Source organism: Drosophila ananassae, chromosome 2R (genome assembly GCF_017639315.1).
Source record: "Drosophila ananassae strain 14024-0371.13 chromosome 2R, ASM1763931v2, whole genome shotgun sequence".
NCBI lineage: Eukaryota > Metazoa > Arthropoda > Insecta > Diptera > Drosophilidae > Drosophila > Drosophila ananassae.
The window spans coordinates 3819263-3846268 of record NC_057928.1 but is presented as its reverse complement, the minus strand read 5'-3'; the positions used below and the strand labels follow the sequence as shown (position 1 = coordinate 3846268).

General features: G+C 38.8%; 1 protein-coding gene and 1 long non-coding RNA gene across 5 annotated transcripts in view; both read right to left on the bottom strand.

The window, feature by feature from the left end:
- Positions 1-27006, bottom strand: part of LOC26514902 (proton-associated sugar transporter A) — a 226373-nt gene that overhangs the window by 119302 nt on the left and 80065 nt on the right. The window lies entirely within an intron of this gene.
- LOC116655757 lies at positions 2398-18846 on the bottom strand. Its single transcript, XR_004310803.2, has 4 exons — positions 18835-18846; positions 9718-9721; positions 4307-4310; positions 2398-2733 (listed from the first exon to the last, which is right to left on the bottom strand). It is a non-coding gene; the product is annotated as an uncharacterized LOC116655757 (long non-coding RNA).

The window sequence follows — 27006 nt, the reverse complement described above, 5'->3', positions numbered from 1 at the left end:
TACGGAGAAAGAACGTACCCCGAAAGGCCACGAAGAAGTTTGCCCGACCAGGAGCACTATCCCAACGACAGAATAGGTGGGATTCAGCAGAAAGGCAGATGGACGCATAGGATAATCCCCAACATCCAGAAGTGGAACGGAAGAGACAACTGCCAGGTAAGCATACCCAGTTTCATTCAGGCCACAAATTACTTAAAACAATCATCAATTTCAAGGATAACTCGATTACCCTTTATTGTGTAAACTGGTGTAATTGGTGCAAATATAAATTGGCTTTTTATTTTTAGAATATTCAAAACAAACTAGGTCTGTCGCACGCGACACAGACAGACGCTGATTTCAGCGAAATCTGATGGAAAATTTGTCTGCAATCCATTTTAAAATGTTATTTATGTTATTATAACGTTATTAATATGTTATTTAATTGTTCTTAGTAACTCTTTTTGATTCACTAAAAAATATTTGGTCGCTTTTTTTTAATTCAATTTTATTCAGTATCGCACGCGACATGTTCTTTTATGTTGTTTTTTAATTTTATAAATAATCGAAAAGAGAATTGGATACTGTACACATTAATAAGGGCTTAATTTGGAACAAAGCAAAATAGAAGGTATAGTTTTCAAGCTAAACAAAAAAGTTTTGTTTGGCTTAATGTCGCATGCGAAAATGAAAGCAACTGATAGTCTGATAAAAATTTACAAGAATTAGCAATAGCATAGTTATTTTTACAATTTTTTTAATCTTTGGGTATCGACCGACATTTAAAATAGTGAATATCAATTCATTTTAACTCTCTTTACGAAAATTATTTAAAACAAACAAGAAATGAAAGCTAACTTCGGGCTGAGCCGTTAGAAAAGTTAGAAAGATGGGACTTGATACAGATTCCATTCTGGGCAACTTAAGCCGATCTGCAAAATTTTATAAGGATCGGCCTTTTATAATGATATATCGACTATATTCTATAGCTACCGTGTAACTGAACGATCGGAATTGGCTTAACTTTGTTGTTTTTGAAGTTAGAATGATGGGACTTTGTGAGGGTACGAATATTATTATTTCGCTTCGAAAAATAAACAGAGAAGATAAACTCTTAAGTAAATATACTTTAGTCGATAAATAGTAGTCTATATCGATTATTCGAATAAAATAACTCGATAACAGATCGCTGTTACAGCCCTTTAAAGCTGTTAAGGCGAACAATCTGGCAACCCCGTCTATCTGACAATTTTGACAAACGAATTTCCTCTTAATTGACTTGTTCTTTTGCGATCAAAACGCCAAAGTGAACAGTTGTCTATATCACAATTATATAGTGAATAATGTCCCCAAACGTGGAAATAGTTAGAGTACCCAATACGGTACACGAGTGTTTGTGGTTGTGGCGCACGTGTGTTTGTGGTTGTGGCGCAAAAAAAAACCTCCAGGTGAGCCGACCGATATGTCGCCAATTAGTATAATAATAAAAATGTTCTAGGTAGTGTTACAAAACTCCCCCAATCGTTTACGTAGCGCCCACCAAAAGCCTACGGCTAGCAAAGTATTGAGTTTCGATCCAGAGGTCTACGGCGGAGCCACCGCGTGTATCATCGGCCAGGCATCCAGGAAAAGCTTTCCTCGATCAGCCCCTAAACGTGCGCGAAACCGGTCCAGACTCGATCCACGAATGGCGAGGTCTGTGGCCGGCGACATGTGCGTGATTGGGGCCGCAGTGAATCAGCAGCGGAGTTGGAACCTGGCCAACCAAGAGCGTGGAGGTGACATAACCTCACTTTCCGGCGCAGAACCTCATGTCATATAAGCCGACCTCGACCATGTGATGGGCTAGTTCGACGATCGCTGCGGCAAACATCTCGTCCATTGTAACGATTAAACAACAACAACCAGGAGCGAAGCGCGACAATCTGTGCCAGGATTAGCGTATTATTAAGTAGAATTTAACATTTTTTTTATTTTTGTGAATTATATTGGATTGAACCTAGACTCATCTTCTTTTCCTGTAGAGCATTGATCAAATTTTGGCAACATGTACATCAAAACTTCATAATTTAATTTGAATTTAACCCGTTCACCCAAAACATCCAGCGCTCTCGTCTACAGGCCTGCGGACTTCGAGGGATGGTTGCGTAAGTAAATATTTCGACTTGAACATGTAACAGTGCCTCTATAGGAAAACGTATGAATAGTTAGTTCATATCCAAATGATTGGTTAGACGTTGTTCTTCCTTAACTCCTAATTTACTACATATATAAATATTTCTTTATCTACACATTTCTATATTACATTCCAATTTATTAATTAAGCTGTATTAAGATCATTTAGTAGAATTAGGAACAATTAGGAGTAAGGACTTAGGTTAAGCATGCAGTCTGAAGAAGAAGCAACCTTGTTTTTGTCATGAATTCGGATATTTGAAATGAAGTAAATTTTTAATTTTATGGGCACCTGAGCTGAACGATTTCAATATATATGGGTAAGGGCAGCAATAATTCGTTGTTGATTCTTTACAGGTAGGGCGGGCCAAGCAGAAGAACCTCACCACCTTACTCCTTCAATAGCAAGGTTTCCTGTCTCGACTTCGTATCCTTCCAAAGGACTGTAACCCCCTTCCTAACTCTGTCTAAAAATTTTTATTGTGTGGCGGTGATGCTGATTAGGAGTAACCGACCCCATTGCCTCTTCCCTGAGCTAGGCCGTTCCCGTAGGCAGAGTATGCAACCAATCGGTATCCACTACACCGCGTTTGTCACAGAATAAAATGGCGCCCAACGTGGGTCTAGCAAAATATCTAGCTAAGCAACAAACAAAACACCACATCGCAGCCTATGCACTCACGAGCTATCCTCCAACCTATCCTAACAGTCAGCATTCTAAAGAAGTTTCTTTAGTTTCAAAAAACCCTTCTTTTTGATTCTTCTGGGTTTGTTGTGTTTTGGAAAATCCTCAGAACCAGAGCAGGGAACAAATTAAGGATTAGAAAAGATGTCTCTCTAGAAACATCCTTTTTTTATATGTATTTAAGGAATAAGGAGTCGAGAATGTATTGGCAATAACTCCTTCTTACCTCTTTGATCAACTCATCAAACCATAAATATTCATAAATTCGAGAATTGTAATTGTTGGAAAATTCAGCAATACCTCATTTTGCAATATTTTGGCAGCAATTTTCTCCCTCTATTATTGTCAGTAAGTTGCCTAAAAGAAATTGAGAATTATATTGCACTGTGATTGGGCTTGTATGGAGCCGCGGCCATAAATACTTTCCGTTGAGATATCAATGTGAAATTTTTTCCAAAAATATAAAAAAATATTTTTAATATATAGTAAAAAAATTGGATACATCGGACGACTGTATCCTATTGCTCTCATAGCACCGTAGTAAGTATGGCAGTAGTATTATATGGCAATGGTGCTCTATGCAAATACTTGCTTACTTACCAGTAGAATTACAGTGCTAAAATTTCATTATTAGGCATCCAATTTATTTGTATTTAAATTATTTAGAGTATAAAATATTAACTCCTCTCCTCCTTCCCACAAGCTTTTCAAAATATAATGAAATGAGGTTCTAAAGTTCCTTTTATGATATGTATATAAGAATAAATGTATTTAAAAAATTGGGAGTGAAATAAATATTAACAAATATCTTCTAATAAATCAAATGTGCTGGGAGAAAAATTAGATTTGTCTCTTTTTGGTAGTTTCCTTTGACTTGTTATGAAAGGGTCTGAACGCAAAAGAAGTGTATTAATTAAGTCTGTATTTGTCAATACGCGAGACATCTTCCGAGTATGTTGCAGCCGGCATTTGACAGCAACGCATGCTCTATCACTTTCGCACCGTGAATTAAAATTTTATGCACTGTTGCTGGAAGATAGTACCATGGATATATTTTTATCAACTGCTTAGCAGTATCCAACGCATAGATTTCGAATTTTTTAGCATTAATGGAATATCCTGATGCTAAAGCTTGCAATATCGTTGCGCAGCGGGTTATGACTTCTTCATCAATGCCTGTAATATCAGATGCCAAGCTCGGGTTACCAAAAAATTTCCTGGCCATATTTCCTTCGTTGGAAGTTCCTCTGCCTCCGTCTCTAGGCTTATCAACAATTATTCCCATTTTATCGCGAAACTGCACTTGTACTCGTTCTTTTCTTTGCAGTACATTAAGCTTTTGTTCTTAACGCGTTGCACAATTTACCATCTACCATAGTAAGTTGCAGGCTATGATTTATAAATAATTTTTTATTGGGACTTTCAAATTCGGTTGGCTTTAGGTTATCTATTTTATTTTTGAAGTACAGTTCTTCTTTAACGGATAGTGTGGCTGTTGCCTTTTTAAATTGAAGTCTGACTGGTCTACTGGCGTGTAGATGATGGTCTAGGATTTTTCCATATTATTTTTGAGTTACTTTCAGATATAAGCTGAAGTGTTTGAAAACTTTTGCTTATATTCACTGTGCCCTGTACTGCCATCAAAGCCCCATTTTCCAATTAATGTTAGTGTGTTCTCCGTGCCATCAAGACAATTTTCAGTTACAGGTTTTTGGAGCTCTAAAATGCTTGATGCTGTGTTGTCTAGTAGACTCTGCAGCTCAACTTCTGCATATGTTTCTACTACTGTTATATTTTCTGGATATCTTAAGGTTTTAAATTTGAGAATTTTCTCATAGCTTGGCAATATATTGCATGAAGCTTCACTATTTATAAATTCACGAATAAGCAAGTATTGATGTTTCGTGATTCCAGTGACCATTAAAAGCGATGAGACCTTTTCCATATTTGTTTCGGATGAAAATAGGATGAGCGTAAAACAGAAGCTGCAGACTCATCTTGTTTTTCTAGCAGAGCTATCCGACGACGTTTTGTCCTTTTTGAGGACTCAGCAAAATCTATTTTGGGTCGTCCACGTTTAGCACTTGCAATCCCTTATTGAGGTGGCTCAATTATAATTGTTTCAATAGTGTTCAGCCAATTAGATTGATGTTTAACAATTGAATTCTTAAAACGATTGTATTTGGCCCAAAAAGTACAATATTTTTTGCAAATATAACTAATGCAATTACTAAGTGTTGTCATTTCGATTGCGTAGCCTTTGTGTTTAATGCTTTCTTCTATTGCACTAGTAATTTTGGGTCGTCCACGTTTAGCACTTGCAATCCCTTATTGAGGTGGCTCAATTATAATTGTTTCAATAGTGTTCAGCCAATTAGATTGATGTTTAACAATTGAATTCTTAAAACGATTGTATTTGGCCCAAAAAGTACAATATTTTTTGCAAATATAACTAATGCAATTACTAAGTGTTGTCATTTCGATTGCGTAGCCTTTGTGTTTAATGCTTTCTTCTATTGCACTAGTAACTCTCCGATTTTTTTCTGCATCAACGCCCTTTTCTTTGCAACAAATATCAAAGACGTGCATGCGTAAAAATTCGCACTTACAAGAAGCACCTATTAAAAATGAAAACATAAAAATAAGCGAAAAAATAATATGCGAAATTATCGACAAACAAAAAAGACGAAAACAAAAGAAACATCATAAAAGCAAAGGAAGAGCAGCAGATTGCGTCGCGAATTTGACCTTGACAGCTTGAGTTTATTAATGAGTATATACACATAGGCAAAAATCGGCAGTTGAACTTAACATTTTTATTACATGAAAACATTGGCAAATGCACTGATATCACTCATAAAGGGGGAATCGGGGGGGAACATATCTAAAAGTCTACTTAAACATGAAAAAGACGTTCATATAATACACAAAAAATGTATAGTTAATTAAAAACACATAACGAATAAAATATTTATCAAATAAATTTCACAATAAGTAATTAGTAAGTAAATACCTTCAACTTTAAAATTAATGTTAAATAATAAAATTAGGACCTCTCTAACAAACGTTTGAACACTTTGAAATCCAGTAATATTTTGACGAAGAGGTAACTTAACGCCGCTGCGCTTCAAAACTAAACACTTGTTCACGCTTTGCATTCTATTTTTAGAAAGTCCCGTTAGATTTCTGAAAAACCTGGTTTGCCATTGAGAAACTTGGACATTATGTAGACTTTTTGTTTACTTTTCGCAAATTTTCTGTTCTGCGGATTTTTTGAATTATGGCCTATGGGCGCAACCACTGTGTATTGGTTGGTATATTCAGCAGTATACTCTTTCATTTAACGCAATGAGCACATCAGGTTGTTTTAAATTCAATAGGGATATGAAGATACAGACAGAAAACCTTGTAATATATTAAATGAAATTGATACAGCAAAGACAAGATAAGACCCAGATATCCCATAAATTTCAGGTTTCCGAAATTAAATAGGGAAAATAATAGAATTAATATCAATCAACTTTCGTTTTCTTTCTGTTGTTGTTGAATATCAAAATCGAAACAATGTCAGTCCGGCGTAGTCCTGAAAATAGTTCAAGATTGGCCGTTGAGTCGGTGCAATACTCCATATATAATGATACCAACGCCGAGATAGAATTTGTCGAAACTCCGTGTCAACACCACTTTCATAGAACGTTCGTAACTGCATGGTTACTGCAAAATGAAACGTGTCCAAATTGTCGACAACCATGCTTATCTTCGCAGCTCAATAATAGCACGCGAGGAGCAAAAGACCCTACCTTAGAAGTTCCGAGGGTTCAAAACGGATCCAATTTAAACTCGCGAACAGGTGCGGTTCCTAGAACTCGTCCGAATACCAGACCTACCACAAGGTCAACCACAAGGGTATCCAATAATCGTCCGAGCACCACCTCGCAAGCTCAGCGTTCACCACGTGCTGGAGGCTCGCAAAGAGCGACTAGCGTTTCAGAAGGGAGAATTCAGAGCTCATAACCAATGCTTTAGAAGCATATCAAACCCAACTCTCTTAGACATTGTGGCAATGCAAAACTTTAACATACCTACTTCTCAAAGACACTCACTTGAGTGAGATTCGGAATTACCGACAGCCGACCCATTGCAAAGTCTGCTTTTCGATAATCAGGTGTCAGGTAACCATAACATATCCGACAATCGTTCACTGGAGAATCTTAGAGAGAATCACACCATCCGACCTGACCAAATTTCAAGCTTAATTGTTCACTGAAAGCTATAATTTTCCGGCTCACCAAAAGACATTTCCGTAGAAGATTTTATATATCGAGTAAATACTTTAACACGTCGCTCATTAAATGGGAACTTTGATCTTTTGTATCAGTATGCGAATTTGTTGTTTGTAGGCCCAGCTCTAACTTTCTTTTGGCGATGCCATAGGAGTTCAGAGGAGATGAATTGGCGATTACTCTGTTCTTGGTTAAAGGAACGATATAAAAACCAACGATCAGATCAGGACATTCGAGCCGCGATGCGTAGAAGAAGGCAGGGAAATAGTGAATGTTTCGACGATTTTCTGGATTCCATCCTAGCCATCGCCAATGCGCTATCTGAACCCATTTCTGACTCAGAGTTGGCTTAGACAATCAGAAACAACCTAAGATCTGACCTAGGACACGACCTTCTACATATAGAAACCCCAACTATAGCTGCTTTACGTAAGCACTGTCACCGTCATGAAGAGTTCTTTAAGAATCTAAGAGCTAAAAATAGTTCAAGTTACCCACCGGTAAGGCGGAACGTAAATGAAATTTCTTTAGACGAAGAGCCCGAAGAATCCTAGCAAGGAAACCAACCACAAATTTTGGCGATTCGAAATGAGAATCGAACGAAATGCTGGAATTGTGACAAGTTAGATCATAGATTCAAAGATTGCCCTCAGCCTCATCGAGTATTTTGCTACGGGTGTGGCGCGATAAATATATATAAGCCAACTTACCCAAAATGCTCCCAAAAATCGGGAAACTGCCAGGCGGACAACCGTGCCAATCCGAGATCAGATGCACGACTGTAGACTCGGGCGAGGAGAAGCATAAATCAAATGAAAGCATAGTTGGGTCCTAACCACCCAAAACAGACACCGGACAATTCCCATGACCGACATATCAAGCCATATCATGTTCGGTTAAGAGAATACACTGAAATCAGACGAAGAATATTTACAAACGATACTTGCCAACAAAAGTCGCGCAGCAGCACGACTACGAGAATTCTGGAAATCAAAAAATGGCTACAATAGTTGCGTAATATCAGCAATAAGTAAAGTAAGCAATGACATCCGTCCGTACGCAAATGTAGTCGTGATCAATTAACCGTACTTAGCGTTGCTAAATAATGGTGCGAATAATAGCGTAGTCGGAGGAGCGTTAGCTAAAAATATTGTTTCAGGAAAATATAAATGCAATAAGGCTTACGGCCACGTACGAACCGCAGATGGAACAAAACAACCCACCTTCGGCACTATCACAGTTAAGACTAAATATAACTAAATTGAAGCAGAAATTGAGTTCTTAATATTACCATCGATCACACTCGATGTTATCTGTGGAATAGACTTCTGGGAAATATTTTGAATCTCTGTTTCTTTAGGAAACCAAGTAAATGAAATAAACTTTGAAAAAGATTCTTCCAAACTTAAGTTATCACCTGTGGATCGATTTAGACTCAAAGGTGGAATAGATTTCTTTGTGGAATAGATGGAATAGATGGTGGAATAGAAAGGTAAACGAGGTCACGATAAAAGACTCATACCCGATTCCGAATCTAGAAGGATTGCTAAGCCGTCTTTCCCCAGTCCACTGCACTTAAAAAATTGATTTGAAAGATGCCTTTTGGCATCTTTATTTATAAAAATAAAAAATAAAATAAATAAAATAAATTTAGACCCTCAGTTCCGACCTAAAACAGCATTCACCGTTCCGAATAGGCCATTATACCAATTTAGAAGTATACCTTTCGGACTGTGCAACGCCCCTCAGACAATGTGTCGATCGATAGACCAAGTAATACCGTATCAAATAAAATCTCACGTGTTCGTCTATTTGGATGACCTCCTTATCATGTCACCAAGTTTCGACGAGCATTTAAAGCACCTAACAGAGGTGGCGACGCGATTACGCCACGCAGGCCTTACAATCAATGTATAATTAGATGTAGATAATAAGTGGAATTGTATGAAGTATATAGTTAGTTTAGTATAAGTTAGTTTAGGGCGGAGCGGGAGCGCAAGTGAAGCTCTCACTTGCGCTCTCCCATGAATTCGCCCCGCTTCGCCGCACTAGATAAGCTAGGCTTAAGGTTTTGTTAATATGAATATAACCGAATTTATAACGTCGAAGAGTGCACGCATTTTCGTTTCGTTCGTTTTTTTTCGCAACATAATTTAATTCTACAGCCACCGATTTTTCCTTTCGTTTTTCGCGACGAGATAAAATAATCTCGATAAACATTTTGGCGCCCCCGGGTGGACTGTAGTGTAATATAATTAAATATATAAGCAACAAAAAATAGTGACAGTGACACATAAAATATATATAACAATATATATAACATACATATATATATCCAAAAAGAGTTGCTCGCGACGGTTGTGGTGGTGAATTCACAAATAAAAAATTTAAGAATTCTCCGCGTCGCGAAATAAAACTTCTCCATAGCTGCTTCTGGAAGGATTCGTCGTCCCCATGCACTGCACCTGCATCAATTGTGAAAGGAAAGTGGCCGCAGGATTAGAGGATCCGAAAGCAGAACCCCAGGTATTTGTGCAAAAAATTGAAAGTTGAGATAAGACAAATTAAAATCCGTCTTGTGCTGGAATATTGCACCCTCCTTTCAATTCTTGGCGCATACGTACGTAGAAAAAATAGTAGAGCAAAAATAAATAACAACATATATAAAAATTCTAAAATTTTAATTATAAATATATGTGCTAACCTAAATGTACTGCCTGTGGATAAAATAAAAAAGAGAATATTGATATTATTTGCAATCACTGTCGCCCCCTACCCCTCGTTCTGGAATTTACAAATCTTCCAAATAAATACTAAAGTGCAGCCAAAAATTATTTTAATTATTTCAGATAAAATAAAGGTGCTTATATATTTGGTTTACATACATACAAGTAGATGCAGCGATAATATTCTCGTTTTCGTTTCCCACCGTTATCCGCTGCTGTATGTATGTATGTATATGCACTTTTTGGCGCGTATAGTTTACCGGTCTGCCAAGTGACGCGCTCCCCTACAATTTGGTCAAGCATATTGGTTTCGGTGTCATTGGCGACCAACTATTTTTTTGGATACTCTGTGCCTCGACTATCAATAATTCGTTATCAATTAATTAATCAATTTAGATTTGGTTAAATTTAATAAATTATTTATTATATTTAAATAAGATTAATTAATTATTTTCGTTTTCGCATTTTCTTGTTGTTGAATTAAATTCAATAAATTTTTAAATAAATTTTAGAAAAATTTAATAAATAAAAAATTTAATAAATTTTTAATATTAATATTTTAAAATTAATAAAAAATTTTAAATAAATTATTAAATCTTAAATTTGCATCGTTTTCGTTTTTGTATTGAAAAAACAAATTTTTTTAAAATGGAAAGTACTAAACAAAAAATTAATTCCACGACTCTTATTGACTTAAAAAAAAAGATTAAATGTCAAAGTTAAAAGCATTCGCCGGTTGGAGGAACGTTTGGAAGATGGATCACTTCCTCTAAACAAAACCGAGCTAGAATGCAGGCTTCAGGTTTTAGATGAGGCAATTTCTAAAGCAAATGAGTTGCAAGACCAGATCGAGCAAATAGATGAAATGGATGATTTCGGAGCCGAGTTGGAAGAATTAGGAATAACTACGAAGGCAAGGATTATGTCCTTATGTAATGCCTTGAATTCAGCTGAAGACTCCCGTTCAGCTACTGCAATTTCTGCAGCCCCAACTCGAGCTCGACTTCCTAGTTTGGCATTGCCAAAATTCAGTGGAAATTATTCGGATTTCAAAAATTTCATAAGTCTTTTCGAGACATTAGTTGACAAAGATGTGAACATTCCAGTTATCGAGAAATTTAATCATTTAATTTCTTGCCTCTCTGGTGAAGCCTTAGGAACTGTCAAGGCATTCCAGGTCACCGAGAGTAATTACGCCAAAGCTATCGCTAGTTTAAAAAGAGTTTATGATAACGAATGTCTCATCTTTGCGAACCAAATACGTCAACTGTTCAGCCTTCCGAAAATTTCCCAGCCGTCTGCGTCGTCCTTGAGGGGTCTCATCGACACTGTATCATCAATTTATGGATCACTATTATCCATAGGAGATGATACTAAAATTGCAAACTCAATGATTATTCATTTAGTTTTGAGTAGAGTGGATCCAGTGACCAAGCAAAAATGGGAAGAGTCACTGGATTATGAGGAATTGCCGCTGTGGTCCGATTTCGAAAAAATACTAAATCGTAGATACCAGCATCTGTCCGCTGAAGAGACTGGCAAACCAAAACAAGAAAGAACTGGGTTCGGCAAGCAACTAAATAGAACTTCGTTGGCTTGTTCTTCTACCAACGCCAAACCAGCTTGCAGTTATTGTAACGCGAACAACCATTTTTTGGCCCAGTGTAGTCCGTTCGCTCGCCTTGCTGTAATGCAAAGGTTTGAGTTTGTTAAGTCAGCCTCCCTATGTTTGAATTGTCTGCGAAAAGGTCACACGGTAGCGAATTGTAAATCGACCAGGTGCCAAATCTGTTCAAGATCGCACCATAAACTTCTGCACCGATTTACAGTGACCGAAAATAGCTTAGCATTACCACCACCCACACAAAATCCTCCTCCAGAGTTAACGAATGATGGCCCTTCTACTTCACATGCTTTGCATGCGTCGTCTGTAGAAAGGGTTTTGTTAGCAACGTCGATCGTAAGCGTTCGCACAAAAAATGGTGAGCACATCTTGGCCCGAGCATTACTTGACTCAGGGTCACAAATGAATTTTATTACAGAAGATCTTGCTCAACGCTTACAGATCCGTAGGGAGGAATCGTGCATCAACTTGCTTGGAATTGGTCAAACTAATTCACAAGTTAAGAAAAAGATACACACCGTGGTGAAGTCGAGAGTCAATGGTAGCGAGTTTCCGTTCGACTTTTGGGTTTTGAAAACCATTTCAGGCTATCACCCTGATCAGTCAGTGAACGTAAAAGATTGGACCCTACCAAAGAACTTGCCGTTAGCAGACCCATATTTCTACAAACCTCAGCGGATAGATATGCTAATTGGAGCTGAGTCATTTTTCGAATTGTTGTCCGTTGGCCAAATAAAACAAGGTCCGAACCATCCCATCCTTCAAAAAACTCTCCTTGGGTGGATAGTGTCGGGAAAATATCTGGCAAATTCCTCAACTCCTCCACAGCCAGTCTCTAGTCTGAATTGCCAAGAGGAAGTATTAGAGTCAATAGACAAAAACTTGAAAAAATTCTGGTCGTTGGAAGAAGTTCCTTCTTCTAAAAAGATGTTGTCGCCAGAACAAGAGCTATGTGAGGAACATTATCGGAAGACTACAAGAATACTGCCTTCAGGTCGATTTGAAGTTAAACTTCCATTTAAGTCGGATCCAAGCGTTTTGGGCAATTCATTCGAGATAGCCAAACGCCGATTCCTGTCGCTCGAGAGAAGATTATCTCGAGATCCGAACTTAAAGAAAATGTATTTGGAATTTATGGAAGAATACGAATCCCTAGGCCATATGTCCCCTGCAAGCAATGACGTTCTTGCTTCTCCACACTACGTCATACCCCACCAGTGTGTCTTGCGGCCGCAAAGTACAACGACCAAACTTAGAGTCGTTTTCGATGCGTCCTGCAAGACATCCACACAAAAGTGTTTAAATGAGTTGTTGATGGTGGGTCCAACAATTCAGGAAGAGCTTTACTCAACTCTTCTTAGATTTCGGCTAAACAAATTCGCTCTGGTAGCCGACATAAAAAAGATGTATCGTCAAGTGATGGTAAATGAAGCAGATCGACGATACCAGTTGATAGTGTGGAGAAAAGACCCGTCTGAGTCCTTGAAATTGTGCAAGCTCAACACCGTTACGTATGGCACTGCACCAGCCCCATTCCTGGCCATAAGGTGTTTGAAGAGGTTGAGTGAATCCGCGAAAAATACATTCCCTCGAGCTGCTAAAGTTATTGGGTCTGACTTTTACGTCGACGACATGTTAACGGGTGCTGGTTGCGTGGAGGAGCTAAAGACAATTAAGTCTGAAGTAACTCAGGTTCTTCAAAACGCTGGGTTTGAATTGAGCAAGTGGTTTTCAAACTCGCCTGAAGTTACTGCATCCGAGAGCACGGTTAAGCCAATAACACTTTCGGACTCAGAGCTGACAAAAACATTAGGAATCGTTTGGGTTCCTAAAGATGATGTATTTAAATTCGAAATTGATATGTCAGTCATGGATCAAAGGGCGACTAAGCGGAATATTCTTTCGGTGACGTCAAAGCTTTTCGACCCTCTTGGCTTATTAAGCCCGATCCTTATTAAAGGAAAGATCCTGTTACAGGAACTTTGGCTCAATAAGCTAGATTGGGATGAGTCCATTCCACTGCACTTGGAAACCGCATGGAACAAGATTCAGCTTGCCTTGTCACAGTTAGAAGAGATCTCAATACCGAGATTTGTGATGAGTGAGCCAATGTCACCAATTGAAATTCATGCCTTTTCTGACGCATCGATGAGAGCCTATGGAGCCTGCGTCTATATCCGTTGCAAATCTGCAGAAGGTAGTAAAGTCTCATTGTTGACAGCAAAGTCGAAAGTAGCGCCGCTCAAGACAAAGACGCTCCCCCGTCTTGAGTTATGTGCCGCTCACCTTCTCGCGGACCTCTGTCGCAAAATAAAACCTCTTATCAAAGCACCGATCGAACGAAGTGTATATTGGTCAGATTCGGAAGTTTGTCTTCATTGGATTCGTTCCCATCCATCGTCGTTGTCAACGTTCGTATCAAATAGAGTTGCTGAGATTCAAGAGTGGTCAGAGGATAGCACGTGGCGGCATGTACCAACTAAACAGAACCCGGCAGATATTGTGTCAAGAGGTGGAGACGTAAAGGAAACGATAGAATCAATTTGGTTCACAGGTCCATCGTTTTTAACGGAGCCGGAAGATAAGTGGCCAACGAGCCCTCGGTTTGATCCGTCACCAGAGATTTTGCAGATGGAAGCAAAGAAGAGTGCGGTCGGACTGACTGCAATGGTCTCTACCTCATATTTGTTGGAAGTGATAGAAGGATTTTCCTCTCACTTAAAACTGCTGCGAGTGTTCGTTTACATGGTCCGCTTTATAAAGAAATGTAAAAAATTAGTAGTTCCTTCTGATAATGTACCTTCCCCTGTCGAATATCGAGACGCGTTTAATAAAATTGTCCAGATAGTCCAAGAGCACGAGTACCAAGAGGAAATTAAAAATGTTAGAAAAAATCTTGTTGTTAGCCCAAGCCTACAGAAGCTAAGTCCGTTTGTTCATGAAACCTCTCAGGCTGGGCTTACCTTTTCGTTGTTGCGGGTCGGGGGGCGACTAGCTAATGCTCCTATTTCGTACGATGCCAAGTTTCCAGTATTGTTGACGAAGCGCTCTCAATTTGTTCAGAGCTACGTCCGATACTTGCACGAGTCGAATTTTCATGTGGGTCCACGAGCACTAGTGAGTCTCTTGCGACAGCGCGTTTGGATAGTAAACGCGCAGGAAGTCTGCAGTCAGATAGTGCGGTCATGCATACGATGTTTTAAATGCAAGCCTCATCTGATGACTCAAATCATGGGAGATTTACCCCTAGATCGAGTTCGTGCTCTCCGCCCATTTTCCATATGTGGCGTGGATTTCTGTGGCCCTATTGAGACGACCTTGAAAATTCGTGGTAGGCCACCATACAAGTCCTACATTGCCCTGTTTGTTTGTTTTTCGTCTAAAGCAGTACATTTAGAAGTAGTTTCCGATCTGTCAACTGATTCCTTTCTATTGGCTTTTCAAAGGTTCGTTGGGCGCCGAGGATGTCCGCAGACCGTGCACTGCGACAACGCGACGAACTTCGTCGGAGCGAGTCGCCACTTCGCGGCACTGCGGCACCAGATCGAGAGCGAAGCGGACGAGCTGCGGCAATACGCATCAAAAAAAGGATGCGTATTTGCGTTCATACCGCCGCGGGCTCCGCACATGGGCGGACTATGGGAGGCAGGTGTGAAGTCTGCAAAGAACCAACTCCTACGAGCGGTGGGCAGCGCGAAGTTGACCGCAGAGGAGCTGCAGACCGTCCTCGTTGGAGTCGAGGCCGTCCTGAACTCGAGGCCCCTGGGCGCCCTCAGTCAGGACCCAAGCGACGGCGAGGCGCTGACTCCCGGGCACCTGTTGACAGGCGGGCCGCTCATCGCCCCACCAGCACCGCGGACCCCGGACCAGCAGGGTCTAACGTGCTTGCGGCGATGGCGGCTTGTCTCGTCAATCAAGCAAATGTTTTGGCAGCGTTGGTCCCGGGAGTACGTCTTGGGCCTACAGGCGCGGTCGCAGTGGCAGCGGGAGCAGGAGGACGCCAGGAAGGGCGATCTGGTCCTGGTCGCCGAGGACGACCAGCCGCCCCAGCAGTGGATCACCGCCAGGGTCGTCGAGACTCACGCCGGCGCGGACGGAAGGGTCAGGGTCGCCGACGTCAGGACGAGTAGAGGAGCATTGTTTCGGAGAGCAGTCCACAAGCTGGCAAGGCTGCCAATAGTTGAAGCCTAAGGAAGGCCTTCAACGGGGCCGGTGTATAATTAGATGTAGACAATAAGTAGAATTTTATGAAGTCTAGTATAAGTTAGTTTAGGGCGGAGCGGGAGCGCAAGTGAAGCTCTCACTTGCGCTCTCCCATGAATTCGCCCCGCTTCGCCGCACTAGATAAGCTAGGCTTAAGGTTTTGTTAATATGAATATAACCGAATTTATAACGTCGAAGAGTGCACGCATTTTCGTTTCGTTCGTTTTTTTTCGCAACATAATTTAATTCTACAGCCACCGATTTTTCCTTTCGTTTTTCGCGACGAGATAAAATAATCTCGATAAACAATCAATTTAAGAAGAAGAATAAGAAGAGCCAATTTTGCCTTCGAAAAGTCGAATACCTAGGTTATGTAGTGGGTGATGGAACACTGCACGTGAACCCAGAAAAGGTCAATGCGGTATCTCAGTTTCCTATCCCCAAAAACCAACAGCAACTGAAACGTTTTCTTGGTATGGGCGGCTGGTACCGTCGATTCATATCCCAGTATTCAACAATAACAGCCCCACTTACTAATTTACTTCGCGGAAAGATCTTTAGCTGGAACGAGGACGCTCAGAAAGCTTTTGACGAAGTCAAATCAAAGCTTTGTACTGCGCCATTCCTAATTCATCCTGATTACGACAAGCCTGGCGACTGGTATTTCCAGAGATTGACTTGCAGTCAGATGCATTCGAATCGGAGGATTACCGTCAGCTAAAGGACCGTGTCCAAAAATTCAGTGTACCTGGATTTCGAGTCATGGATATCTATATATCGATTCTGCGGATATGGAGCAGGCTTTGCTAGCGGAAATCAAGAAGTTGACGATGCAAATTACAAACTTATAGTTCCACGCGAATTGAGAGCAAGCGTAATTCTGCCCATGACCAACCAACATCGTCGCATGGTGGGGTGGCCAAATGTCTCTAGCGACTTCGGAGAAACTTATATTAGCCAAATATGATGCTAGATGTGCGCAATTATATAGCGCAGTGCGATATTTGCAAAACCTGTAAATATCCGACGCAACGTCTTTGACCGCAGATGGGTGTGCAAGCCACAAGTGAGAGACCATTTCATCGGATCTATATTGACTTCATTGGTCCATTTCAAAGAACCCGGAACGGAAATATAGGCATATTAATTCTCCTAGATCATTTTTCCAAATTAACTTGGCTAATTAATTATTTATAATATGAGATTTTTGTTTGTTTTGGTACTCCGGAGGTTTTGGTTGGCGATAATGGCACTCAGTTTAAAAGCCAGCTCTTCGTCGCCTTATATCCAAGCACGGAATCCAACATACTTTCACTGGTGCTTACTCCCCGCAATCCAACGCGGTGGAGCAGGTCAATCGGTCGATCAATGAGGCCCTACGATCATATATTCGGTTAGATCAAAGGTTGTGGGACTTATATATAGGAAAAATTAATTCTGCCTTGAGAAATAATATTCACCAATCAATTGGAGAATCCCCCTACTATGTAATCTTTGGCCAGCACATGCTAACTCATGGATAAGATTATAAGTTGTTGAGAAATATCCAGATGTTGTCAGAAGGATCAGCCAAGGTGTCTAGAGCAGACGAGTTTCCGAGAATACGAGCTGAAATCGTGAAGAGATTGACAAAAGCTTACGAGAAAAACCGAAACAACTACGACTTACGAGCTCGACATCAAACATTCGAAGTGGATCAGGAAGTCATAAAAGGAAATCTCGTTTTAAGCAACCAGGCTAAGCATATAAACGCCAAATTGTCACCTGTGGGAATCAAGGCCAGAAGAAGGGAGAAGAGAGGGCAGTCGTTATATCTGCTCGAAGACAACAATGGAAAGGAGTTAGGAGTTTTTCATGTCAAAGACCTTTGGTGAAGTACCCTTTTTCAGCTTTCATCTCCTTCTATTATCAGGTCGATGTGGTGTGAAGGTACGAATATTATTATTTCGCTACGAAAAATAAACAGAGAGGATAAACTTTAATGTAAACAAACTTTAGTCCTTAAGTAGTAGTCTATATCGATTAGTCGAATAAAATAACTCGATAACAGATCGCTGTTACAGCCCTTTAAAGCTGTTAAGGCGAACAATCTGGCAACCCCGTCTATCTGACAATTTTGACAACCGAATTTCCTCTTAATTGACTTGTTCTTTTGCGATCAAAACGCCAAAGTGAACAGTTGTCTATATCACAATTATTAAGAACCTCATGTCATATAAGCCGACCTCGACCATGTGATGGGCTAGCTCGACGATCGATGCGGCAAACATCTCGTCCATTGTAACGATTAAACAACAACAACCAGGAGCGAAGCGCGACAATCTGTGCCAGGATTAGCGTATTATTAAGTAGAATTTAACATTTTTTTTATTTTTGTGAATTATATTGGATTGAACCTAGACTCATCTTCTTTTCCTGTAGAGCATTGATCAAATTTTGGCAACATGTACATCAAAACTTCATAATTTAATTTGAATTTAGCCCGTTCACCCAAAACATCCAGCGCTCTCGTCTACAGGCCTGCGGACTTCGAGGGATGGTTGCTTAAGTAAATATTTCGACTTGAACATGTAACAGTGCCTCTATAGGAAAACGTATGAATAGTTAGTTCATATCCAAATGATTGGTTAGACGTCGTTCTACCTTAACTCCTAATTTACTACATATATAAATATTTCTTTATCTACACATTTCTATATTACATTCCAATTTATTAATTAAGCTGTATTAAGATCATTTAGTAGAATTAGGAACAATTAGGAGTAAGGACTTAGGTTAAGCATGCAGTCTGAAGAAGAAGCAACCTTGTTTTTGTCATGAATTTGGATATTTGAAATGAAGTAAATTCATAATTTTTATGGGCACCTGAGCTGAACGATTTCAATATATATGGGTAAGGGCAGCAATAATTCGTTGTTGATTCTTTACAGGTAGGGCGGGCCAAGCAGAAGAACCTCATCACCTTACTCCTTCAATAGCAAGGTTTCCTGTCTCGACTTCGTATCCTTTCAAAGGACTGCAACCCCCTTCCTAACCCTATCTACAAATTTGTATTGTGTGGCGGTGATGCTGATTAGGAAGTAACCGACCCCATTGCCTCTTCCCTCAGCTAGGCCGTTCTCGTAGGCAGAGTATGCAACCAATCGGTATCCACTACACCGTGTTCGTCACAACTTTCTACGATCCGATATATATATAATTATATAAGCTGCTACATAACTGCAAGGGTATATCCACTACGCCCGAATAATAGAAGTTTTCAAAGATTAGTTCATAATTGGATGTAAAGCTATCCAAAATTGGATGTAATGTAGTATGCACATATATTGAATATCTACTGTACCGAAAATACTTAAAGGGTGCGCACTGTAACACTTTGTTGCAGTGTTTATATATTTCAAAGTCCCGGTCATAAATCCTAAGTGTCCGATATTTCGGTCCGATCGTTATGGCTTAGCCCACACACGGGAAATGCTTGCGTCGGCATAACTGCAACGAACGGATAGCATATGCATACCCCTCGCGCCTACACTTGAGAGCGCATAGCAATATACATAAGTATATAGATACATAGCCGTCTCTCTGCCGCTGCCTGCGCAGCTATGAGACTTAGCCTTAATTATACTTAAAGAATATTGTAAAAACCAGAGACATTTCGATCGTTGGAGCCATTGCTGCTCCAACCAAATAAAATACAAATATACAAATCTAAACTAAGAAAATGGAATTACTTAAATTACCCAAATACAACGACAAGGATCAACGAGGAATATACATCATGGCGACCGTGACATGAGTCCTGGAGGACTTAGGAATCTGAAGATATTTGGCTAAAAGGAACCAAAGGATGGAAAAATACAAAAGGATTTAAAGGAAAATACATCATACGGGAAGAGCGTAATACAAGGAGGAGATACGAAAAAACACGTCTGAGTGAGTAGAGTGTGCACAATGGTACGTGGAGGTCTAAAAAAAATCAACAAAAGAATAGCCCGCATAAAGTGGCTGCTATTTGGTCAATCAACACCGCCCGCATCAAAGCTATAACGAGCTTGAATTTCTAAGAGATTCCCTCCAAAACAGAGTACCACAGAGCACAACTCACTCGGAAAATCAAATAAAAGTGATAAACCAAAAACTAATATCGAAACAAAATATTTCCAAGCCTCTGCCGAAACGACAACAGGTCTGCCCGACCGACTGCCCCGGACCTCTCAACTCTGCAGTATGCAATTGCACATGCGTAAAGCCGAAGACTAGTACGAAGACCAACCCAGAACAGTAGCAGCAAATAGCAAGCGTGGGAGGCACGACCGCCACCTGCGCCCTCGAGGGAGCGTCAGCGTAGCCAAACCGGCGACGGCCAGCTGACGTGGAAGGAAGGAAGAAGTAAACCAAGCCTGGGAGCAAAATTTTTCTTTCCATGCACTGTGCTGCATAATTTTTTTGATTGCACTGCGATGCATATTTTTTTTTATATCCATAATATAATATTTTGTAAAATTGAGCGGAACCTTTTCTGCTCGATTAGACGTGTAGCCTGTAAAGCTACGCAAAAAAACTAGGTAGGAAGCTTGTTAACTTAAATGCGCAGTAATGCGATAAGTAAATTGTCAACAGAAGATCTTTATAATTTTAATGAAACAAAAATAAAAGTATATGCAAAACCCACCAAAATGACGTTGGACATAAAAACAGTGGATTCCACTGCCAATGTCATCAACAAGGTAGAATCTACCAACGTTGATCTAAATTGGGTACATGTACTTTTAATAATCATTGTCGTTATTATGTGCGCCGCTGTTTTTTATAAGATTTACAAGCTGCATAATAATTGTCTGAAAAAAAGGTATATGAGCCGGGGAAATGACCTGGATAAAATATAAGCAGCAAAATAATTAAAAATAAGAAAAATATATATATAGCACAAACAACAGATTACACATAAATGTTAACACCTAAAAATCTAAGAAAATAAAATAAAAAAAAAATAAATAAATAAAAAAAAAATATATATATAAAATATTTCAATATATTCCTCTCACAAAGTACGGCCAAACTAAAGGCATGGAATGGAACAAAATGTACACAGAATTATCAAACATTAAAATTAATTTTGACAGATCATATAAGTCACTAACCCAGATAGACCTATCCAAAAGAACACGGTTAGGAAGCATGTTGAAATATTAGTAGTGTGCTTTAATAAAGCACGAATGCTCATACATAATAACAGGGAAAGGTTAAATCAAGATCATTGGTCACAGGTATCGAAACTTTTGATTCGACTACGATCTAATTTAATATTTGTTAAACAAAAGTACAGTTTAGAAATATCGGTACCAACCGTTCTAAACACCCCAATAGCAGTTGACACTGCACCTGACCCAGAATCAACAGAAGCAAATGAATCAGAGTCAGAAGAGCTTCCCAAAGTAAACCTCAAAATAGAGGATGAAGATTTGAATAATCTTACTATTCCAGCGGTATACACTGATCTGGACAATTCAACAGATTCAGATACCTCCAGTGTAATAGAAAACAAAATAATTAGCTTTGTCACAATGGCACAATCAAATATTGATTTTATTAATACAGCATCCAAGCTTATACCAGTTTTTTATGGTAAGTCTGAAAATTTAACAAGTTTCATTGATGCTTTACAAATAATAGAATCAATAAAAGGCGAGCACGAAGAATTAGCTGTCTCCATAATAAAAACAAATCTAAAAGGTGTCGCCAGAAATCTAATCGGAAATGAAACAACAATTACTGAAGTAATTTCTAAACTAAGAGGCAACGTCAAGGGCGAAACTGTAGAAGTATTATCAGCGAAGCTGATGAACCTACAGCAGCGCAATAAAACTGCTAACCAATATACACAAGAAATTGAGCAGATGACGAAAGCCTTAGAAGGTGCATATATAACGGATGGTTTACCTTTAGAGCTAGCCAGAAGTTATTCCACGCAGCATGCAGTCAAAGCAATGACTAAAAATTGCACAATCGATAAGGTAAAACTTATCATGCAAGCTGCCACCTTTAGTACTATAAACGATGCTGTTTCCAAATTTGTCAATAGTTGCACTGAAGCAACTGGACAGTCAAATACTGTTCTATATTTCAAGAATTATCCACAGCGCGGCTCAAATCGCGGACGTGGAAATTATAGAGGTAATTCTCGTGGTAATTACAATAACTACAACAACAATTACCAAAATAACAACAATAACTACAACAACCAAAATAACAGGGGAGGACGAGGTCAATATAGAGGAAACTATAGAGGCCGTGGAAACTCGTACCAAGGCCCCAATGGCAATAATCAAAGCAATGTCAGAATTACACAAAATACTAACCAAAGCACTTCGGGAAACTCCCAAAGCCCTTTAAATACTCAATAATAAAAGAAGTCTGAGTTCACACCATTAAGCTCAGCCAAAATATATTTGTTTCATTTTTCAATGTAGCTACTGGAAAAGAGCTCATCTTTTTAATAGATACAGGTGCAGACATTTCCATTTTAAAAGAAACTTCGGATAACTTCCAAAACATCCAAGATGATCACATCATAGACATAAAAGGCATAAGTCAAGAAATAACCAAATCCAAAGGTTTAGTTTCTTTGGAGATACAGACAACTAAATACATAATTCCATACGATTTTCATATCCTAAATTCACATTTCCCAATTCCATGCGATGGAATAATAGGCATCGACTTTATAAAAAAATTCAACTGTCAATTAGACTTCAAGCCATCTGAAGATTGGCTTATAATTAGACCCAATAATTTAAAATTTCCAATTAATGTACCAATAACTCATAGTTCTGGCAATAATTCAATACTTCTGCCAGCAAGATCCCAAGTTATTCGGAAAATTGAGCTTAACTCAAAAGAAGACAGTGTATTTATTCCAAATCAGGAAATTCAGCATGGCATTTATATTGCAAATACCATAGCAACATCTAATAATGCCTTCATAAGACTACTAAACACAACAAATACCGACCAAGTAGTCTACGACTACTACGATGTAGTCAACACAAATTCAGACAATAGGAAAAAATCCGTACTATCACAACTTTCAAAAAACTTCCCTCCACAGTTCAAGTCACAGCTTTCTAGCTTATGCACCCAGTATAGCGATAAACAGAAACTGAGATTAAAAGATGATGAACCCGTATATATAAAGAACTATCGAAGCCCACATAGTCAGGTGAACGAAATACAACATCAAGTAGGTAAATTAATCTCTGACGGGATTGTCGAACCGTCAGTATCTGAATACAATAGCCCATTGTTACTTGTTCCTAAGAAATCATCCCCCGGGTCAAATGTAAAGAAATGGCGATTAGTAATTGACTACCGCCAGATAAATAAAAAAAATACTATCTGATAAATTCCCATTATCTAGAATTGATGACATTTTAGATCAACTAGGTCGAGCAAAATACTTTTCATGTCTTGACTTAATGTCAGGATTCCATTAAATTGAACTAGAAAAAGGTTCTAGAGATATAACGTCTTTTTCAACGAGCAACGGCTCATATCGTTTCACGCGATTACCCTTCGGATTAAAAATAGCCCCTAATTCGTTTCAGAGAATGATGACTATTGCGTTCTCTGGTCTAGAACCTTTTCTAGCATTCCTTTATATGGATGACTTAATAGTAATTGGCTGTTCCGAAAAACATATGCTTAAGAACTTAACAGATGTTTTTGAGAAATGTAGGAAATACAACCTAAAGTTACATCCAGAAAAATGTTCATTTTTTATGCATGAAGTGACTTTTATAGGTCATAAATACACTGATAAAGGAATACTTCCAGATGACAAAAAATACGATGTCATTATGAACTACCCAGTTCCGCACGACGCGGACAGTGCTAGACGTTTCGTAGCATTTTGTAGCTATTATAGACGTTTTATAAAAAATTTCGACGACTATTCACGGCACATAACAAGATTATGTAAAAAGAATGTTCCTTTTAAATAGACGGATGAGTGTGAAAATGCATTTCAATACTTAAAAACAAAACTTATGGAACCTACCTTGCTACAATATCCAGATTTCACTAAAGAATTCTGTATAATAACAGATGCAAGTAAGCAAGCATGTGGAGCGGTTTTAACTCAAAACCATAATGGTCTCCAACTTCCCATTGCATACGCATCAAGAGCATTTACAAAAGGTGAAAGTAACAAATGTACTACTGAGCAGGAATTAGCTGCAATTCATTGGGCGATATTACATTTCAGACCATATATATATGGAAAACATTTCTTAATAAAAACAGACCACAGACTTTTAATATACCTTTTCTCAATGATCAATCCCAGTTCCAAACTGACACGTATGAGGCTCGAAATAGAAGAATACGATTTTACAGTCGAATATTTAAAGGAAAAAGATAATTATGTAGCTGATGCTTTATCAAGGATAACCATCAAAGATCTACAAAGTATAACTAGAAATATATTGAAAGTCACTACCAGATATCAAAGTAGACAAAAATTCCGCGCGGAAAATATCTTTGAACATACTTCAATAGATAATTTTAAATTAATGGGCAATAAAATCTTGAAAACATTAAGAGTAGCGCTACTCAACCCGGTGACCCAAATAACAAATTTAAAAGAAAAAGAAGCAATTTTGTCTACATTTCATGATGATCCAATTCAAGGAGGTCAAACTGGCATATCAAAAACTTTGGCCAGAGTAAAAAGACACTATTAGTGGAAAGGCATGTCTAAAGATATAACTGAGTACGTAAGAAAATGTCAAAAATGCCAGAAAGCCAAAATAACTAAACACATAAAGACTCCTTTAACAATTACAGACACACCAATAAATGCTTTCGACAGAGTGATAGTGGACACCATTGGTCCACTGCCAAAATCAGAAAATGGCAATAAGTATGCAGTCACTTTAATATGTGATTTAACTAAGTATTTAGTTGCCATACCTGTACCGAAGAACCTCATCACCTTAGTTCTTCAATAGCAAGGTTTCCTGTCTCGACTTCGTATCCTTTCAAAGGACTGCAACCCCCTTCCTAACCCTATCTACAAATTTGTATTGTGTGGCGGTGATGCTGATTAGGAAGTAACCGACCCCATTGCCTCTTCCCTCAGCTAGGCCGTTCTCGTAGGCAGAGTATGCAACCAATCGGTATCCACTACACCGTGTTCGTCACAACTTTCTACGATCCGATATATATATAATTATATAAGCTGCTACATAACTGCAAGGGTATATCCACTACGCCCGAATAATAGAAGTTTTCAAAGATTAGTTCAAAATTGGATGTAAAGCTATCCAAAATTGGATGTAATGTAGTATGCACATATATTGAATATCTACTGTACCGAAAATACTTAAAGGGTGCGCACTGTAACACTTTGTTGCAGTGTTTATATATTTCAAAGTCCCGGTCATAAATCCTAAGTGTCCGATATTTCGGTCCGATCGTTATGGCTTAGCCCACACACGGGAAATGCTTGCGTCGGCATAACTGCAACGAACGGATAGCATATGCATACCCCTCGCGCCTACACTTGAGAGCGCATAGCAATATACATAAGTATATAGATACATAGCCGTCTCTCTGCCGCTGCCTGCGCAGCTATGAGACTTAGCCTTAATTATACTTAAAGAATATTGTAAAAACCAGAGACATTTCGATCGTTGGAGCCATTGCTGCTCCAACCAAATAAAATACAAATATACAAATCGAAACTAAGAAAATGGAATTACTTAAATTACCCAAATACAACGACAAGGATCAACGAGGAATATACATCATGGCGACCGTGACATGAGTCCTGGAGGACTTAGGAATCTGAAGATATTTGGCTAAAAGGAACCAAAGGATGGAAAAATACAAAAGGATTTAAAGGAAAATACATCATACGGGAAGAGCGTAATACAAGGAGGAGATACGAAAAAACACGTCTGAGTGAGTAGAGTGTGCACAATGGTACGTGGAGGTCTAAAAAAAAATCAACAAAAGAATAGCCCGCATAAAGTGGCTGCTATTTGGTCAATCAACACCGCCCGCATCAAAGCTATAACGAGCTTGAATTTCTAAGAGATTCCCTCCAAAACAGAGTACCACAGAGCACAACTCACTCGGAAAATCAAATAAAAGTGATAAACCAAAAACTAATATCGAAACAAAATATTTCCAAGCCTCTGCCGAAACGACAACAGGTCTGCCCGACCGACTGCCCCGGACCTCTCAACTCTGCAGTATGCAATTGCACATGCGTAAAGCCGAAGACTAGTACGAAGACCAACCCAGAACAGTAGCAGCAAATAGCAAGCGTGGGAGGCACGACCGCCACCTGCGCCCTCGAGGGAGCGTCAGCGTAGCCAAACCGGCGACGGCCAGCTGACGTGGAAGGAAGGAAGAAGTAAACCAAGCCTGGGAGCAAAATTTTTCTTTCCATGCACTGTGCTGCATAATTTTTTTGATTGCACTGCGATGCATATTTTTTTTTATATCCATAATATAATATTTTGTAAAATTGAGCGGAACCTTTTCTGCTCGATTAGACGTGTAGCCTGTAAAGCTACGCAAAAAAACTAGGTAGGAAGCTTGTTAACTTAAATGCGCAGTAATGCGATAAGTAAATTGTCAACAGAAGATCTTTATAATTTTAATGAAACAAAAATAAAAGTATATGCAAAACCCACCAAAATGACGTTGGACATAAAAACAGTGGATTCCACTGCCAATGTCATCAACAAGGTAGAATCTACCAACGTTGATCTATATTGGGTACATGTACTTTTAATAATCATTGTCGTTATTATGTGCGCCGCTGTTTTTTATAAGATTTACAAGCTGCATAATAATTGTCTGAAAAAAAGGTATATGAGCCGGGGAAATGACCTGGATAAAATATAAGCAGCAAAATAATTAAAAATAAGAAAAATATATATATAGCACAAACAACAGATTACACATAAATGTTAACACCTAAAAATCTAAGAAAATAAAATAAAAAAAAAATAAATAAATAAAAAAAAAAATATATATATAAAATATTTCAATATATTCCTCTCACAAAGTACGGCCAAACTAAAGGCATGGAATGGAACAAAATGTACACAGAATTATCAAACATTAAAATTAATTTTGACAGATCATATAAGTCACTAACCCAGATAGACCTATCCAAAAGAACACGGTTAGGAAGCATGTTGAAATATTAGTAGTGTGCTTTAATGAAGCACGAATGCTCATACATAATAACAGGGAAAGGTTAAATCAAGATCATTGGTCACAGGTATCGAAACTTTTGATTCGACTACGATCTAA